The following is a 20,584-nucleotide window of genomic DNA, read 5'->3' on the forward strand; positions in this document are numbered from 1 at the left end:
CCCTCACAGAGTGTATGTACATGCACACATGCACATGTAATAATGATGATAATAATAATAATCACAGGACTTCATTTGACAACATGTCATGGGTGGTAGCAATGAAAGTTCTGTCCCGTGTATCCTGTGTTTGCTCTTTCTCAGTGTGTTTGAGCATCGCCACAAGTAGCTTTTTATAAAGTTCTGATGTCATAAAGGCAAATTAAAATTGCAGTCCTCAGCAGCACTGATGAAGACGCAGAGGCATTGCGTGGTAAACTGACATGAGAAGGTACTGAACAATAAGATGGTTAGGGGTCTGGCAGGATCCCGAGCAACCAGACAGGACTGTTCCAGTCCCTGGGCCCCAAACACAAAGGGCGGTTTATTGTTCCAGTGTTTGTGGCTCTAGTCTGCCTCTCCATTCTGTAGGATACAATGGAGTGGTGAGTTGTCGGCAGATGGTGTAGAGGTGGTTGTTGTCAGCAGACGGTGTAGAGGTGGTTGTTGTCAGCAGATGGTGTAGAGGTGGTTGTTGTCAGCAGATGGTGTAGAGGTGGTTGTTGTCAGCAGATGGTGTAGAGGTGGTTGTTGTCAGCAGACGGTGTAGAGGTGGTTGTTGTCAGCAGACGGTGTAGAGGTGGTTGTTGTCAGCAGATGGTGTAGAGGTGGTTGTTGTCAGCAGATGGTGTAGAGGTGGTTGTTGTCGGCAGATGGTGTAGAGGTGGTTGTTGTCAGCAGATGGTGTAGAGGTGGGGTTGTTGTCAGCAGACGGTGTAGAGGTGGTTGTTGTCAGCAGACGGTGTAGAGGTGGTTGTTGTCAGCAGACGGTGTAGAGGTGGTTGTTGTCAGCAGATGGTGTAGAGGTGGTTGTTGTCAGCAGACGGTGTAGAGGTGGTTGTTGTCAGCAGATGGTGTGGTTGTTGTCAGCAGACGGTGTAGAGGTGGTTGTTGTCAGCAGATGGTGTAGAGGTGGTTGTTGTCAGCAGATGGTGTAGAGGTGGTTGTTGTCAGCAGATGGTGTAGAGGTGGTTGTTGTCAGCAGATGGTGTAGAGGTGGTTGTTGTCAGCATACCCACATTTGGACCTCCCATTTGTCAACATGAAAGCACAGAGCTAACTGGGTGATTAGCCAAAACCATCTGTTCACAATGAGTTGAGCCTTGCACAACACTGTTGCCCACTTATGGGGGAAAGTCAGGTAATGGTCGGAAGAGGGGCACTTGGAAAAAGCTCTCCTTGGAGCCCTAGGTGAAGCTCCAGAGGGCAGTACAGCCATAAATCAAAACCAAATCCACCAAAGGGAATAATCCGAAATTAGAATTCCTAGATGCGCAATCAAAACAGTTAGATTAACTTTAGAATTCCAAGGAAGTCAACAAAATGCAAATGGTGACATCCGAAGACTGAATTAAACATGCAGAAGATGAGGTTGACAATAGAATCTTCCCAAAGGCTGAGAATAGACCTGGTCGGTTCTCCAGGAGACAGACAGAATGTGGCAGAGGACATTAAAAAAGCAGAGAACTGACTAACTTGGGTTTGGAAGGGTCTATCTAGATCTGTAACTGGTGAGATTTTTACATTGGGAGGATAAAAGGTGCTTCATTAAAAATTTCAGAAAGAGTGCTGGCAAGACAGCTCAGCATGTGGAGGGCTAGTCTGTCCTGTCCTGGCCGAAGGAGAACGCTGACCCCGACCCTCTTGCTTTGACCTCATGTGTGCTGGATTGTTGGTGCAAACTGTCAGTCCTCGTGGGTTTTGGATTTGGAGGGAAATGATTTGAACATATGCCAGTTAGAATGAAAATGTTTCAGATACAGAATGATAAGAGCATCTTCTATATAGCTTATCTTAGGTATTGCTTTTGTGCTTAGAGACAGAGCCAAAGGGATGCCAGCGAGAACTCACCTGGGAGGATAATGGTGAGAAATCTGAACATGATGTTATTTCTATTTGTTTGAGAAAGGGTCTTTCTTGTGGCCTAGGTGGTCTCAAACTCTCATTCCTCCTGCCTGTGTCTCCCAGCGCTGGGACTACAGGTGTGAGCTGCCACACCCTGCTGGAAACTCATTTCAAAACACTTGGTTTCTGACGTCCGCGTGGCTGTGCTCTCTAGTGCTGACGAGTGGCCTGGGCATCTTCACCATTTTTCTTCTGGCAGGTTCGGCCCAACCTCCAGTCACTCCTACAAGAAGCAGGAGGGTGTCCCGGGCTGGAGCAGCACTCTGCCCGCTTGTCACAGGCACACAGCGTGGGCGAAGGACAGAGAAAGTAGCAGGTCCAGGCTCTGGAAAGCAAAGCGATGGGCAGCTTCTACGCCAGCAGATGTTTCAAATTTTTCCGATTAACACTGAAAGGCCTAAGTACTTACTGTTGAATTAGTACCTCGACAGAAGGACCACGGGGCAGGAAAAGGCTCACCACAGACCGTCCTTTCCTGAGTAGCATTTGTGGGCACAGCGTCCTTTTGAGAAATAGATCAAATCATTTGTAGAGCTTGGGCATTCTCATGCGGGAACTGAAATGAAAGGCGCAGGAGCGCGGGAACCACTCAGACGAAGGTAGTTTGGGTAAAACCTTCCACGGCGGGGAGACTTGCTCTAATTAGTTTCCTTCCCGTGAAGCTGGTACCCTGCTTTCTGCCTGCCCTGCCAAGGGAGAGAGCGAGTCCGCGCGTTACACACTTGGTCCTCATGGTGGCGCTGTTGAGGAAGAGTGGGACCTTTGGGGCGTCTCAAAAGAAAACTAATAGGGGAAAGGAAGGAATGGAGGGGGATTGAGTCGTTTGCAGTAGGATGAAACCCACGAAGCAGGACGTAATTTGAATTTCACGGGAATCCTGCAGAGAGAATTAGGTCTGCACCCAGTATTCCGTTACCATCGTGACTGTCTCCACCAGGTGACTCATCTAGGAGGTCCGACTGGGTGACACCCGCGAGGGAGGAGGGAGCCCAACCGGACCGAGAGCCCTAACTTCCGTGCGCCCCAACTGCTGCGTCTCCATAGGCGCGCAGAGCTGAGATGACCCTTCCTATGGTCATCGATTGCAGGCTGCCCTGGAAGAGGAGGGCAGCTTAGGGGAGGCCGTCATCTTAAAGGATCACAGTCGCGTGCAGGCGACGGCAGTGTCGGAGAGGATGCAGCGGACAGGGTTAGGATTGGAAGCCGTTGGAGCGTGCGAAACGAGGTCTGCTGGGGAGACAGCATCCATCACAGGTGCCCCGTCTTCACGGGTCCTTTTCCCAGCACTTCCTCTAGCGATGACGGGGAGTAACTGCAGCAGCTACACTGGATTTCAAACAGCATCAAGCGGGAACTGGAGGGTGTTGGATGAGGCTCGCCGGTAGGAACCAAAACAGCGCTGCACAGGAGCAGGGAGCTGATCTGGTCTTTGCTTCCGACCTGGGAACCAAGTTCCTGACCTTAACCTATGAACATAAGAACGGGGTCGGACCTGGCACTGTCGTTCTTCCTTCCAGCCCGAGTGCTCCCTCAGTGGCCTTCCAAGGCTCAGATTGATGTTGTTTCCAAAATGGAACAAATTTAAGTCGCCAGCTCACCGCTGGGAGGACTAAAAGACTTCAAGACCGTTTAGATTTCCGTTTGGCGTCTGAGAGTTGTGCACATCGTTGTCTCCTGGGTGTTACTGGAGTGGAGTCCAGGAGCAGAGCCACACTGGGCATTGTCTATACACGTGTGTCTGTGCCTGCTTCTCTTTTCCCAGCACCCAGATGGCCAGGTGGGGACCAGCACGCTCCATTTCACCACTGTCCTGCATGCACTGGAGCAGAGAAGGAAGAAAGAAAAGAGCCAGGGGAACCAAGAACTAGACAAACACGAGGGTCCAGAGCTCCCTTTGTAGCACAGTGCACAATGTGGCGTTGGGACTGGCATGGCTCTGTACAAGGTGGGTAGACAAACTCCAGACATCAGCCACAGTTTTCTCAAGGCTATGAGAAGTTCCAGAGATGGATACAGATACCAATTGCACAGTAATGATTATATTTAGTGTCCTGCAGAGTGCCTTGAAAAGTGGGTTATATGGGTAAATTTGATGTCACGTAGGGGCAGAAAGACAATGAAGATTAGGAAGGTGTGCTCATTTCTCTCCAAGGCATAGCCAGAAGGGACACACCCCATTTCTACCATAGTCCATTGGCTATATCCATGCAGTGAAGAAGACTTGGAGAAGTAAACCCCAGCTGGGAAGGTACCACAAGGGCTGGCATATTAAAGACGGGGGATGGACACTTTTGGAGGACCAGCCATTCACACACGAATCACATTTGATTTTCTGTAGTCTACAACTTGAGGCTGATAAAAAGAGTGGAATTAATGCAACACCCTCCCCCACCATGGAAGCTCATTTTCTCATTGATTTAGTCAAGAAATACTCATACTTACTTGCTCTGCATTATGAACCACTGCAATCATTGTAAATCCAACAGGCTACAAAGCAGATGAGGTCCCCCCACACTGTGAAACTGTACTTTTTAAGGCTAAAACTTCATATTGTCTAATTAAACAAGCTGTATAGGTAATACTTTAAGCAAAATTAGAAAAAGATGTGCACTATAAGGACAATAACCTTAAATTTGTATCAATATACAAAATCCTTTCAACAAAAATGGAAGCATATTTATAGTGTAGCAAAATTAACTTTACATTTGTATCATTATACCAAAATCCATACCAATGCAAAGTATCTGAGATTAGTAGTTGTCTTTTCTCCTATATTCCTGTATTCTCCAAAACATAACAAACATCCAGAACCCACCAAATAACCACAGACCATGCATACCTTCCCTCTAACTCATGGGAATGCAGACATTGTTTTCTCCAAACTTCTTCCTGCTGTCTGTGGATGAAGTATCTTTAGGGTCCCTGACAAAATTTTGAGATGATGACCAAGTCTTGGGAAGACCAGTGGTAACCTTTGCTGATAGATATTACCTGTCAAGTTTCAGGAGGTCTCCCTTGATCAAAGCTGGTCCATCTTAACCTGGAACAAATCCATAGCCTCTTGCTTCCTGTGGAAACAAAAGCAAAACCACTTCTCCAAAGCAATGCATCTTTTTAGTTCCATTTTACAAATATATCTTTGTAAACATTTAGGTTGTTACATTGTATTAGTCTCTCAGTCCCAGCTGTCTCTTGGTCATCAGCCATGGAACAATTCAAAATCAACATAATACTATACAGGATCCAGATTCTCTGTGTAGTTTCCATCTTTACATGGCTTTTTCCTTTTATACTATTTTTACTGTCTCTTTAAAGATTTTGTTTTATATTTTAAAAACTATTCTTTCTATAACAGCCTATACTCATTTTCTTTTTTTTTTCTTAAGCCCTGCTTGGCTTTTCAACAAGGCAGAGGTAGCTACAAACATCACACTTACTTGCCCTGCAGCCAGCCCACAAACTTTTCATGTCTGTACAAACAAAAGAGAAACCTGCCACACAGTGCGTGGCTGATTAACCTCTCTGTACTGAGGCCTATGTGAGACTGTGGAAACCTGCCATTCTACTTAGCTCAGGGCAGCTGGTGGCCAGCTCCGTCTTGTAGGCAGCTGTTGGGGTATGCATCTCTGCGCTGCTACCGGCATGAGGCTGTAAGACTAGGAAACCCAGTGCATGTCCATTTTTGTGCATTTAGAACCTTTTTTAAGTTTAATGGGTGCTCTTATCTCCCAGTTCTGGAGGCTGGGAATTCCAGAGGAAAGCCTCTCCTGGAGTCTCGGGGGAGTCTGGTCCCTGCACATCCTCTCTGCCTTCCGTGCTTGCTGGTAGTCATTAGCACTCCCCAGGTTTATAAATACAATACGCCATTCATGTAAAAACTAACAAGCCAGGACACTAGTCATATTGGCGCAGGACGGACCTAATGAGGCTCCCCTTTATTACCTCTCTGAGGCTCTTTCTCTAAATAAGGTCGCACTCCGAAGCTTCTTGGGAGATAAACTCCTGTTTTCCAGGGAATATCACTTCGACCTGCACTGCCAGGACACTGCCTGACAGAGTCTATTTATGCATGGGAAATGTGGAAGGAAGGGAGTAAGTAGGTCTGTGACTTTTTTCAAATACTTGGTGACATTCTCTATTTCTTTTTTAAAAAACTCTGTTGGGACCATTTGGAGTCCTGGCCTTCAGCTGCTCTTCCCTGCTAGAGATCTTTACTTCCCTTCTGATTTGAGTTACTGAAAGCTGTGTCAAAGTTGTTTACCAGCTCTGCTTCACGAGCACGTGTTGCCTTGCCTTGAGGATCAGAGGATAAGGTTTTCACCTGTTGGCCCACTTGACTGTTGGGTATATAAGCCTCCGTGGTGCTATGAATAAAGGGTTTCTTACCAGTGACTAGAGGTCTATGTCTCTCTGTCTGTGTGTCTTTGTGTTTCAACCTCCAGCCCCTTGCCCGAAGCTGGCAAACTGTATGGTAGCACATAGAGCGCAGACAGGCGTTGTTTTTCTGTTTTTAAGATTTATTTGCTTATTTTATGTGTATGAGTGCTCTATTGCATGTATGTCTTTATGCCAGAAGAGGGCATCCGATCTCACTACAGATGGTTGTGAGCCACCATGTGGTTGCTGGAAATTGAACTCAGGATCTCTGGAAAAGCAACCAGTGCTCTTAACCACTGAGCCATCTCCCCAGCCCCGACATTCTCTTATTTATTGCAGTTCTTTGTTGGCTCTATCAGGTGTCTACAGGATTGAGACATGGTGTCCGTGCCAATGACCTTTCCTAAGGAAACGTGACAGGTCTTTTGCTTCCCTGCTGGCTTTTTCTGTGTCGTCTTTCGTGTCTGCACGGGTTTGTATGAACCATTATTACACTCCTGTCAGCCTCCCTGCTTGGTCTTGGAAACCAGACATTTTGGGCTGGTACTCTCTGCCTCATCTTCATGGTGTCACACTGAAGTTTCCAAGGCTTCATTCATTTTATTTATTTATTTATTTATTTATTTCCATTTCCACTTTCCAAGGATTTAGAGACCTTGGCTTTGGAAGAGGACCAGGGTGTTTTCTAACTCCCAGAGGCTCTGCCTCCACTGCCTTTCAGGATGATCATCTATCTCTTCATTCCATTCACATTTTTGTTCCATTTTCCTGTTTTGCCACTGTCTGCTCTTTGAAGCCCAGACGTGTGGTAACACTGGAAATGGATTTCTCTGCTTCCACTAGCTAACTAGCCCATTAGCTTCCAGGTCTGTAAGTAACTGGTTAAGGCAATGTGTGTGTGTGTGTGTGTGTGTGTGTGTGTGTTGGATAGTTTTGTGTCAACTTGACACAAACTAAAATCATCTGAGAGGAAGGAACCTCAAGTAAGAAAATGCTTCGTTAAGACTGGACTGTAGACAAGCCTGCAGGTCCTTTTCTTAGTGATTGATGCACGTGGCGGGGGGAGGGGGCGGGGGTTAGGGCCGAGTCTATTGGGGTGATCCCACCCTTGCCTGGTGGTCTTGGGGTGTATAACAAAGAAAGCTAAGTAAGCAAGAGGAAGCAAGCCAGTAAGCAGTACCCCTCCGTGGCCTCTACATCAGCTCCTGCCTCCAGGTTCCTGTCCTGCTTGAGTCCCGACGTCTGTCAGTGATAGACTACAACGTGAAAGAAACCCTTTCCTCACCAACTTGCTTTTGGTCATGGTGTTTCATCCCAGCAACAGAAGACGAAACCAAGACAGGAGTACAAGGTAGGCTTTTAATATCAGGGCCCACATCCTTGGATTGAGTTAAATTGTGCTTCAAGCGCCCATCTCTAGCTTACTAGCTTAGTTGTCTTGAATTTTGGTCTGCTAATGATCCACAGAACAAGGACTGCATCACTTGTCCTCTGTCCCTCACAGGACAGCTAGCACAAATGGGATGGTGTTTGCAAAGTAGCTCGTCCCCTGTCACTGCTGCTCATAGTGAGGGTCCTGGAAGGAGGTCCTCTTTCTAGACCCAGTTAAGTCAGGAAATAAACAAGCCAAAACAGAACTTTTACAAGTCACCAGGAGTGTCCAGCAAGAGGTGGGGATCAGACTATGTGGGGAACCCGGAAGGTCCACGCAAACAGTTATTGTCCTAATCTGTGGTCGGTGTCCTGAGTTTTCGCTAGTGTTTAGGGCTGCCTGGAACTCAGCCAAGCTCAGCCCTTGGGCGATCAGAGAGAGGCAGAATACAGACTGTCCCGGAATAAATGGTACAGAGCACATAGCTATCTTGTGATCGTGTCCCTCGGCCAAATGAAGAGCTCGCTTCGTTTTGACTTAGAGTTTAAGGGAAAAATAGGAAAGATTCCATTTGTAAATCAGTATGAGCAAAGAAAATGTGCAGGTCTGCTCCCTCCTGTCTCCAGTGTCCACAGAGAAACCACAGGTGGAGTCAGGGGTCGGAACTGGGACGGCTGTGAGGCCAGAGGCTCCTCAGCAGCACCCCGCTGTGTGTCCCTTCTGTCCCCAGCGTGTGTAAGGTGAGTTTCTGGTCTTCCTGGACCTCTCTGCTCTGATCTAAGATGAGTTTGGTGGCCTCTTCAGCAGCCTTAGAGCAAGGACAGAAGGCTGTTTCGAGGAGCCTGTGCAGGCACGTGGGACACACGTGTGTGAGCAGAGTTGGCGTCGTTCCATAATGGTTAGCCCTGTGTTTTATCTCAGATTTTGCCTTGCTTCACACTCCTATTAAGATAAAGGTGCAGTGTCTCTGATTGTATCTGAGACACCTACATGAAAGCCATGGCAGTCCTTGCTACTTTTTGATTTTTCTCTGACTTGGGTAGAAAAGGTCAACGAGATTTCCCAGGTCTTTGCTACCACTAGGTGTAAGCATGAAAAAATGATGTGTAGATTTGGTCAGGCCATCCGGCCATGGCTGGAATGTGTTTAGAGATAAGAGCAAAGGGATTATGAAGTTTTGCTCAGAATAAGCAAACATTATGTATGCCTCTTATTCTGTAGCCCGGACTGATCTCACTCTTGGTCTGTTTGCTTCTCTCCTGAGGGCTGGGAGTACAGGAGAGCATCACAGACACATGTTATGGTCAAAAGGCCAAGGTTCCAGCTCAGAAGCCCTTTCTGAGGATTGTCCTGCAGCTGCTCAAACTCCAGTTTTGCAACAGATCCACAAGTGATTGTGACAGGTTCCTACTACAGTAGTGACCACAGCCCTTGTGACTCGGCCATTACCAGTTCCAGCCCGTCAACATGTGGTGAGCTTTCTTAGCGTTAACCCCAACATCTGTAGGTTTCACCTATACACCGAATGTTGAATTTACTTAGTGTAATGTTTTCTTACTGACCAGGCTGGCCTCGAACTCACAGAGATCCGCCTGCCTCTGCCTTCCAAGTGCTGGGATTAAAGGTATGTGCCACCACAGCCCGGCTACTTAGTGTAACTTTAAATACAAATTTAGACTAATTGAAACATTTGTAACTAAAATAATCTCTTCCTTATAGACATTTCTCTTACACACCTTGCTCGGTTTTTGTTTCCCAGTCTTTAATCCTCTAGAAATCCTTTTGTTAACCACAGATCTGTACTAATATTTACAGCTGTTTTAGTTAGTAGGGGACTGGGGAGGGGCCGGAATATCAGAAACAAGTCCAAGCAAAAAAATGGATTTATTGCCTCATGTAGTGACAAACTCCAAGGACACAGACGAACCAGCTGAACTCAGATGTCATTGATCATCAATTTCCTTCATCATCTGAGGCTTCCTTTCTCCTGGTGTAAAGAGATTTACCCATATGGCTGAGAGAAATGGGCACCCAATGGGTCCGGATTCACAAACCCACAGCTATGTAACTCCCACAGAAGGGCCTCACCCTGAGCCTGAGCGCCAGCTTCAGGCCGGGCCGTACTCTCCCCTGCTCACTGCCAGCTTCAGGTGGGGCCCCACTCTCCCCTGCTCACCGCCAGCTTCAGGTCTGGCCCCACTCTCCTCTGCTCACCGCCAGCTTCAGGCCTGGCCCCACTCTCCCCTGCTCACCGCCAGCTTCAGGCTGGGCTTCACTCTCCCCTGCTCACCGCCAGCTTCAGGCCCGGCGGCCCACTCACCCCTGCTCACCACTACTTACTTTCAGCTTTGCATTTGCTTAGGAAATCATTTCCACTCTTTCACTTTAAGTGAATTTTGTAGGCAGCATTTTTTTATATTAAATTTTTTTTATTATAGTAGGAGGTTCTTACTATGTAGTCCAAGCTTTACTGGCATCTGACACCCTCCTCTGTCAGTCTCTTGAGTGCTGGGATCATGGTCGGGTGCAACCATGCCTGGCTTTAGTCTAACTTTTTAACCAATTCAGCGAGCCTCTGTCTTTTAGCAAGAATAAAGACCAGTTACGTTCCAAGTTATTAATGAAAGATATGGACTTGTATCAATCATACAGTCATCTTGTTGATTTCCTTTAGTTGCTTTGGTTAGCCCTGTCATTCATCTTGGTTTATTATATTGAGGTTTGATGATTTTCTGTTTTTTTGTTTGTTTTTAGAGACTGGGTTTCTCTCTATCTCTGGCTGTCCTGGAACTCATTCTGTAGACCAGGCTGGCCTCAAACTCACAGAGATCGCTTGTCTCTGCCTCCTCGGTGCTGGAATTAAAGGCGTGCGCCACCACCTGGCTGATTTCCCTGTTCATTTGTCTAACTTCAAGTGGGCTCTAACTCTTGCATGCTGTCAGGATGGTCATTCTTTTGTTCTGAAGGACTCTGTTATCCCCTTTTATAAGGCTGATCCAGTGGCCACTGATCATTTTTGCTATTCCCAGAAGCCTTTGGTTCTCCTTTAATGCTGGAATCATTTTGATGGGTCTCATCGTTTAGGACTGGAACACAGCCTTCCATGCCCTCTGGCCTGAGGGTTCACTCTGGGAAATCTCCTGCCGCTCCAGTGAGTTTACTCATGAAGTATGAATTGGCACTTTTACAGATTTAAAAACTGTGTGTTGGACAATTTAACTACACTATGCTGTGCCTGGGGTCTTTCTAGGTCACGTCTGGGGTTTTATAGGGATCCTGGATGCCCATTGTCTTCTCCAAGCCTAGGAAAGCTTTCTGCTGTTCCTCTGAGTGGATTTCCCTTCTCCTGTCCTTTACCCCTACGCTGCTCTGTAGGGTATTGTGCTGGGTAGAGTCTTTTGTTCTGTTTTTGTCTCAACTTGATAGAAACTGGAGTCTTCTGGCAAGAAGTCACCTTAACTGAAAGCTTGCCTCCATGAGATGAACCTGTAGGCAATTCCGTAGGGCATTTTCTTGATTAATGGTGGTGTGGGAGGGCCCAGCCCATTGTGGGTGTTGCCGCCTTGGGTGGGTGATCCTTGGCTGAGCAAGCCTGTAAGGAGCATTCCTCACAACCTCAGCTTCAGTTTCTGCCTCCTGGCTGTAGCCTGGTGGTCCTTCCCTGACTTCCTCGGGTGATGGAGAACAAGCTGTGAGATGCAATGACCCCTTCCTCCCCGAGTTGTCTTTGGTCCTGGAGTTTATCACAGCAACAAGAAGCAAACCAAGAGAGGTAAGCTGGTGATGACCTAGATTTGAATGTGTGTCTGTTTGCTTGCTTGCTTTGGAGACAGGGTCTCACTGAGTAGCATTGACTAGCCTGGAACTTATAGGCACCCACTTACTTCTGTCTCTGGGGTGCTGGTATTAAAGGCATGTGCCACCATGCCTAGCCTTGACACTTTTAACGGTGTCTCAGGGTCCTGTATGCTTTCTTCAATTTTTTTCTTTCTTTATGCTGTAATGTAGTGTTTCTAAAGACCTGCATTGGGCTGGAGAGATGGATCAGTGCCTAAGAGGTCACGGATGGAGGGGGTGTAGGTTAAGCCAGGTGAACATCCTCTCAGGAGAGAGCAGGGAGCATGCACAGCTGGTGCTAGTAGCTGCTCTACAGCCGTCTGCGTCAGTGACTTTTCTGTGGCTGTGAGAAGACCCACGGCTAAGGAGACTAAGAGAAGATTCTAGAGGAGTAAGACCCCAGCACGCCTGCAACTACAGGCATGGCAGCCGGAGTAGGATGCCATTGGCTCACATCCTGAACTGCGAGAGCCAAGAGGAAAGAGTGAGCTGAAGATGGCACACAGTCTTAAAACTCTCAACGCCGGTCTCCAGAGACATCCTCTGAAAGGCCACACCTTCTAAAGCTCCCCTAGACAGGTCCCCAGTTAGGGACCAAATGTTCATCTTAGCCTATAGGAGGAGGGATCCTCTCATCTGAATCTCTACAGTGTTCTCAGAATGTGTGCCTGGAGGGCTTTTTCTCTCCATCTGTAATTTGTAGTCCACTATGCATAGGTCACAGCTAAGCTGGGAAAACTCTTCTTAGCTGCGGTATCTCCGAGAGCAAGGGAGAGTAGCAAACAGCAGTCTCTGGACAAAAATTACTCTGTACCTGGAAGTTGTGCACCCTCAGAGGTCAATAATAGGGACCACAGTGGCACCGCTCAGTTTACTCTCTGCTTCATTAGTGGCCATTGCCTGTGTGGCACCAGGAGAGCTGTGGAAGGAGACATACACACTACCCAGGGAAAACTGTGCATGGCTTAGCCATTCCACCAGAGCAGAGACAGCTGCCTGATTCCTGGTTCTTACGGATGGCACTCTACTGCCTTCTGCACCGTAACACCTGCCCTGGCCTGTGTAGTCACTTCGTCCAGCCAACCTGGCCAGTTTATTCTGTGGGGACCCAGAAAGGGCAAAGTGTTGTCTGAATTCTCAAGATGACCCTTTAGGATGACACCTGGCTACAGCACTCAGAGGGAGGCTGGGAGATGCATGGATTCCTTCTCTAAAGCTAGATGTCTGGACAGATTCAAGTGTCTAAGGAGCTTAAGGCTGTATCATGTGAGGCCATGAACCTCTCTCATAACTAGGGTTGCCTGTATCGGTGCTGACAGCTCTCTGGTACTTTTACCTACATCCCTTCACCCTCAATATGGAACAAGAATTTTGTTTCTCTTGCTGTGCTGATTGATGTCTCAGGTCTCTACATTTTCACAGTTTCTGTTTTTGTCCTGTAGAAGTCTAGGGTTCTCCTGTGCTCACTGACCAGACTATAGCCATATTCTAATTTCTCTGGTTCTTTTTGTAGAGGAGCAGAAGAGGGCCGAGTACCTCTTTGCAGACATATTACCTTATCCAACAAGGTAAATTAGATGGTGTCAAATATCTTGTTCGAAATGATACAAGATAAAGGATGTTAAATAAACTCACTGACGTTGATATCTGCAAGGTAAGTAAAAATCAAATATTTTAAAATATTAGTATAAAGTCATGGTACATTTTAAGAATTAAAACTTCCAGGGTCTCAACTTCTGGAATGGCAAAGAACAGTGACACTAGTCTCAAGTCAAAATTATTGTGTGAAGATATGTATAGAATCTTACTTTCATATAATGATCACTTGATCTCTTTTCTTGTTTGTATCATCCTGACCCCCCTCACTTGTCTTACTGCTCCAGCTAAGGCTTCAGGCTATGTCGCAGAGGCAAGGAAGGAGTGGTATCCACAACTGGTCCCCGGTCCTAGTGGGGATGCTTTGTCTTCCTAGTTCAGCAGGATGCTAAGACTGAGCTTCGCCTTTACTATGTCGAGATGTGTCCCCTGTATCCCTAGATTTTCCAGGCGTTTGTTTACGTGGTGGATGACATTTATTGGTTCATGAAAATGAGTAATCATTGCATCACTGGCGTGAAGCTGATTTGATCATATGAATGAGCTTTTCTGATGAATTTGGGGATTCAATTTGCAAGAATCTTTTGAGAATATCTGTATTTTATCAGAGATAGCTGCCTATATTTTTCTATCTTGTTTGTTGGGTCTTTGTCTGGTTTTGGTATCAGGGAAATATTGGCTTTATAAAGAAATTTGGGAATGTTCCAAGACAGTAACAGACTTGCTGTAAAGTTAGAAGATTCTCACAGTCTCAGGAGTCAGGAGTGGTACTCAGGATTTTGCAGGCAGCAACTGCTTGTAGAGTTGGCAGTGGGAGTCTAGGATGCCAACCTGTAGAGGGGTGGCCAGAGGGTGGGCCGCAGGGACAGGTGAAGTTGGTGATGTTTGAGTCTGTTTGAAGAAGTGGAACTGGAGAGAGAGGCTGATGGAAGGGGTGGAACCTCAGACAGGTCTTGAGGGGTTGAGGTGGTGGTGTGAACCCAGTGTCCCTGCCTAGAGTCCAGCAGTTGAAGGGGTTCCAGAAGGCAGGTGAGAGATGTGTGATCCACAGACATGTTCAATGGAGTGCCTAAACATTAATTTTTAATCAAGCTCTTGAGTTACCGCTTTTTACAGAGAGCATACAAGGCCATGGGTCATTTAAACAACCATGGTGAGACAACCAACATGCTCAAGATTGTGAGAATGTTCCCAAGATAAGAGAGACAGTTCATTTGCCAGAGCGAATGCAGCAGCAGAGGAACAAAAGAGATGGGTACGGGGAACCCATGGGTTAAAACAGACTCAAGAGACATGTAAGCCCATTGCAATTTATGATCTCATTTGAATGCTGATTTGAGGAGTTTCTCTCCTCCCCCCAAGAAAAGCAAAAAACAAAAGAAAATGTTTAGTTATTTGTCTATCGCTGTAACGAAACACGATGACCAAGGCAACTTATAAAGGAAAACATTTACTTGAGCTTATGGTCCCAGAGGTTAGTGTCCACGATGGAGGCAGGAACAGCTGAGAGCTCACATCCTGATCCATAACAAGGAGGCAGGGAGACCTAACTTTTAATGGCACAAATCTTTGGAAACTTCAAAACCTACCTCTGTGACATACTTCCTCCAACAAGGCCACACCCCCTAAATCCTCTCCAAAGAGCCATCAACTAGGTACCAAATATGCAAATGCCAGACACTCCTGGGAGACGTCTCATTCCAACCTCCACAGAAAATAAGGGAAATCTGTGCACAAATTAGATATTTGATATTAAATTACGGTCTCTGATATGACAATGATACTGAGGTTTCATGTAGAATAGGATTATTTTATTGCAGGAATCAGTGCTGCAAAACAGAAACCTTGTCTGGCACAGTGGCACTCACCTTTAATCCCAGCACTTGGGAGGCAGAGGCAGGTGGATCTGTGAGTTAGAGGCCAGCCTGGTCTATAGAATGAGTTCCAGGTCAGCCAGGGCTACGTGAAGAAACCCTGTCTCAGAAAGCAAAACAAAATAATAACAAAAACCTTGAGATCGTTCTCACCAATATTCCTGAAGAAATGTGCTAACAGACAGTGGGTGACTGAAATGTCAAAGACTTTTGAAAAGATCTCCAGATCTGTGAAAAGCCAGGGAAGTAAAATACAACACAAGAACACAACAACAAAAAATACTACTCAGGAGACACTTCGATATCAACCTTCTTCATATTCTAATTCTTTTTTTTAAGTTATTTTATTATGTATACAATATTCTGTCTGTGTGTATGCCTGCAGGCCAGAAGAGGGCACCAGACCCCATTACAGATGGTTGTGAGCCACCATGTGGTTGCTGGGAATTGAACTCAGAACCTTTGGAAAAGTAGGCAATGTTCTTAACCTCTGAGCCATCTCTGTAGCCCCTTGTTCTAATTCTTTTAGTTTTCTTACATAGAGACAAAAATACTTGTTAAAATGCCGAGATAAGTCATTTGTTCCTCCTGGCTAGCATGTCTTTGAGCAAATGTGTGAACTCATACACGAGGGACTAAAAGGCAGCTCTTCAGCCCTGAGATGAAGCTCTCAAGCATAACCTCTCCATCTCTCCCCAGACATGCTCACCTATCTCTATTCTTCTACAGATCTTTAGATCAGTCCGTATAAAACACTCCTCGAAGGGAAACCGAATCAGATGCGGGGCTGACCTGATGAAGCCTCAGAGGGCACAGTCCAATGAGGAGTGAGCCTGTGAGGCCATCAGCGTTACCAGGGAGTGAGCATGGTAGCTTCCCCAGGCTCATGGTCTGAGTGGGTCCTGTTTCCGGCAATGCTCAAACACCACCAGAAAGCTCCCGAGGGAGGGAAGCGCGACTGGCTCTTCTCAGTATATGGCTTTGCTTCAGAGTCGGGGGCAGACTGGCTGAGAAGCCCTTTCCTCCCGTGCGAGGTCCTTTGCTACATTCTTCCTATAAGCTCAAAGGGCCAAGGGACAGTCTGGTCCATGGTGTATTCTTTGTCCACTTGGTTAGTTCATCCTATAGATGAATTTTCTGCCCTTGCTCCAAAGCTGTGGCCATCAAGTGTCTGAGATGAGGTTTTAGCGAGACCAATCAAGCCATCCTATGCCTCCTCCCAGAACAGTCCAAGTCAGCAATCCAGGAAACTAAAAATAGTTGGAAATGCTTTGGCTGGTCTGTCTCCAGGGAGTGGGTCAGCTGAGGCTCCAGAAAAAGGAAACTCGGAGCCTGACAAACAAGAAATGTAATTGCCTGTTTCCTGCAAGCTGTGTGTGACGTCAGCAGAAGAGCAATAGGCATGTGCCCATCTGCACGTCTGTGTGAAAATATGCACACTGTGCACAGTGGCCAGGCGTTGTACACTAGGGCAGAGCCGAAGTGATGTGTGCCGACAGGTTCACAAAGATACGACAAGAAAACCAGATCTGGAGCGAGATGCTCTAAGTGGACAGACACAGGAGGAAGCGGTTTGGACATGGTTGGTGAATACAGTCAGGACCACGAGAAGCAGGCTAGGGGCCAAACAACCCTCCCTGCACAGGCTCTTCTAGAAACAAAAGGAGAAATGGTTGGTCTAAAGTTTCCCACAAGATGCAGAGGACTCTGAAGGGCTGACCAGTTGCTACTGATTCTTTTCATTTTAAAAAGCACCAGTTTTGGCTTGATGAAATGAGGGCTTGGGGTGTACCGAGCAGAAGTGGGTAGACAGAATCATGGCTTGACAGTGTTAGTGGGGAGAAGTGTTGAGTCAGAGACCTAGATGTGAGCCTTCCTGGGTTCGGGGTACAGCGGCTGGATGTGCTCTGGAGCCCAGCCTCACTGGGACCCTAGGGCAATGCTCTAATCTAATGGGCAGAACCAGCAAGGGCTTACTAAAGAAACCGTTTTAGCCACTGGGTTAAAAGTCTCACTCAGCAAGTTATTGTCACTTGGCTTAATGGCCCTGAAATAATCTTCAAATATTCACGGTGTCTGTCAGTGTATATACAGTTTCCACAATTTTGTGTGTTTTTTTTCCTGTCCTTAATTTCAAAACTACTGAAGAGGGAGAGGGATTAGCCTACACTCTTTCCCTCCCCGCTCCTGCATTCTCATACATACAAATACTAACGTTCAGTGGCTGTTTAGCTCGCTGCCCCTCTCAGCCCTGGGGAATAGAAAGCTCAGCAGCAGCAGCAGCAGCAGCAGCAGCAGCAGCAGCAGCAGCAGCAGCAGCAGCAGCAGCAGCAATCAGAGACACCCCCTCATCCCAAGATGCCCCAGTCTGGCACAACCAGCACTTGCAATGGTGCAATATTGTTTTCCTTGCCTGGAAAAAAGCAGCTTTTATATATGATATAGAATAAAAGGAACTCAGAAACTTACAATTTCTTATACATGTAAATTTTATATGACCTCCTTAGGGCTATTGTGTGCAAAAGGCAGGAATGGATGTGTTTTGGACAGGTCAGATTTGCAGTCTGGATGAGGTACGAGCTGTCTTTGTCAGCTAGGTTATCTGCTCTTTGCTCCCTGTAGGAAAAACACGGACCTTCCCATCCCCAGGCAGGTTAGGGTGCTGAGCCTTGATCCCTAAGCAGGAGCTCTAACTAATGCAGGGTAGACAGCGGTAACGCATTGGTCCCAGGGGTAAGGTCTCGCACCAGTGCTTGGGAGTGGTTTATGCAGAACAGTGGTTCTCAAGCAGAGATAATGGGTGGGTATCTACACAAGCCTCTCCCACTGTCAGAGTCTGGCATTTATCAGATTTTAGGGGAGTACATGTGTGTGGTTTAGAAAAACCCACAGGTAGTCTGATCATCTTCCCCTTCCCCCGCCCCCACACCTATCAATGAAAGGATAACTCACCAGAACAAGTGGAGAAAGGGATGTGTCAGAGAGACATCGGAAGCCTTAGACTCGGAGAAAACGACCAGGAGCAGCAGTTTCTCAGAACGCATCTTCCCCTGCACTGACTACCCAATGTTTCCAAACACGGCTCATCTGAGAAGAGTTTCATCAGAGCTTTCCCCAGGGCTCGGTAAGTAAGCGCTGGAATGCTCCGTTCCTTCTTGGTGCCACACTTTGCTCACACACTGTTCTGGGGACCGGTGACGTCAGAAGCCCTGAACACACGACTCGACTGGTCACAAGGAAAACTGCAGCTATGACGTCCCATCAATTGTTCCTTTAGACACCTCCAACCTTGCTTTAGAGGTGACTTTTTGTAAAAGTGGCAGGTAGATCAAGTTTCTATCTCCTGAATTTGTGTTAGGATATGTATGGCTCACTGTATGTACATACAGCTCACGATTATTTTTGCTTATTTTGCTAAATGTTCCACCTGCTTTTTTCATTTATTTCAAAAACCATATACATATTGGACCTTTTCCTGTTAGTCTGAAAGCATATGCTCATTTCCACGTTGATTTGTTCATGTCTATCATGGTCTTAAATTGGCCAGTAGCGCTAGCCACTCTCCCGATTCAGAATCTTTCCAATTCTGCTCCTGTATGCGTTTTGTGGTGTGAATCCTGCTTGCTTTAAATCCTGGACACATAACTCTCCACTACTGTTTCATGGAGTCTGCCCCTCCCTTATCCCTTAGATAAACTTTCTGATATGGTGGCATGCAAGTTTCAGTTTTTGGTATCATACAGAACTGTTTATCTTTTCTCTCAAACTTGTTTTAGCGGGAACAAGGTTGTCTCGGCGCTGACTTTCCTTTTGGACACTGGAGTCCCCTGGTGCTGTTGAGGCAGTACTCATCTTTCCTTGGGACATCACGTTTTGTTCTGGCTTTCCTCCATATTTCTATTAGCATGTGTATGAAACAGTAGGCTTATACTTTTTTACGTATGCTAATAATTGCTTTGCTCAGATCTGTACTCACTCGCCCAGCCTGTGTCCTCTGCTATTCCAGGCTCACGGCTTCACCCGCCTGTCTGGATGTGAATTTATTTTGTTAAGGATTCATTGAGATTTGATTGTTAGAAGTTGCTTTCCCCAGTCCGGGTGAATCCCAAGGCCGTATGGAAAACAAGCATTTATTAGTTGTACAAAATAAGGACTTTCAAGACAGGGCCTCACTTCGTATCCCACGGTGGTGCAATCTGTGTCCTTCTACCTTGGCCTTCATTAAGACATTTCCACAGATGTATGCAAGTACTCCGATCCTGTGTAACTGTTATTATCCACCTCCTGTTGGCCCCATTCCTCGTCCTAAACAGCTCCTCCTCTGCACTCATACCTTAAGAAAGATTCTGTAAGCAATAGCTTTCACTACCTGTCCTAGCCTGAGTAAGTACCTTACTTTACATGATGGTCTTCAGTCACTTCCATTTTCCTCGGAGGATGCTTGTTGTTCTTTATGGTTGAATCAAAGTTACTGTGGAAATATACCCCATTTGCTGTTGAGGGACACCCATGATGGTTCCATAACTGGGCTATTGTAAACAATGCAATACACTTGAGTGTGCCCTTCTGTAGACAACTTGGTATTTTCCAGGTAACTATCCACTCTCATGTAAACATCACCAAGTCCCATGAACCTGATACCCCGCCCCTCACTCTTAATAATTGATCCTGCCATCCAGAGCTGCTGAAGGTAGAAAACAGGAGCATCCTCCACACCCTCCTCTCATCCTCTCTCCGGAGCAATACCTAGAAGAGGCAGGTCTGGAAATGGCATTTATCTGACACACACAGCCAAATTTAACATTTCACTAACAGAACTAAACTTTATTTCCATGTTTATTACATGTTATCTTTGATGCTGAGTACATATTAGAATTGACTTAACATACAACTTGGGAGGAAGTCTGATATTCTCCACCAAATGGGTTAAAAAGAAATGTAAAGCTACAAAATACTAGTTTATGTGACTTCTAAGTTATGGTAAACACAACAAGAATGCCTTGCTATTCTAATTTTCTAAGATGGATTTAACTATAAAAGCTCTCTTCATAACAGTTTATTCAAAGAAAGGAAGGGCTACCCATAAAAACGTTTTACTTTAAATATAGGGTACAAATAACACTTAACACAAAATCCAAGTTAGGAATTGGGGCGGGGCTAACTAATACCAACTGCAAATCTAGCGTCTTAAATCTGCCCATGTTATCTGCTTTGTCAGGGTTAGGCCAATCCAAGGGTGGCACACAGCACAACCCCATTTGACATTTCTGTCAGCCATTTGGTACTCAGAAGGGCGATGGCCAAATGCTGCTTAGTGGCAGAAATTCAAATTTCATCAGTTTCAAGGGGACCGGAGCCAAGAGAAATTGCTCATTCCACTCCTGGGCCCATGAGCACAAATGCAGACTTCTAGTTTTTACTAAACATTTCAAGATAAAACTGGCGTGTGGAACTGCTTGGTTTCATAGAACACTAGGCGCACCGCTCAGTACCACACCAACGACAGGTTTGTGCAGTTCTCTGAAAGCCTTGCAGCATTCTGTGGAGCTGTGTCTCCTTGTGTAGAGACAAGGGTCTACACGGC

At 46.3% G+C, this 20,584-nt stretch overlaps 1 long non-coding RNA gene across 1 annotated transcript; it reads left to right on the forward strand.

The window, feature by feature from the left end:
- The first annotated feature begins 2,722 nt into the window (after positions 1–2,722).
- LOC130882340 (uncharacterized) lies at positions 2,723–9,311 on the forward strand. Its single transcript, XR_009057824.1, has 3 exons — positions 2,723–3,889; positions 7,524–7,672; positions 8,958–9,311. It is a non-coding gene; the product is annotated as an uncharacterized LOC130882340 (long non-coding RNA).
- Positions 9,312–20,584: the final 11,273 nt, after the last annotated feature.

The sequence above is a fragment of the Chionomys nivalis genome, chromosome 10 (assembly GCF_950005125.1).
Source record: "Chionomys nivalis chromosome 10, mChiNiv1.1, whole genome shotgun sequence".
Lineage (NCBI taxonomy): Eukaryota > Metazoa > Chordata > Mammalia > Rodentia > Cricetidae > Chionomys > Chionomys nivalis.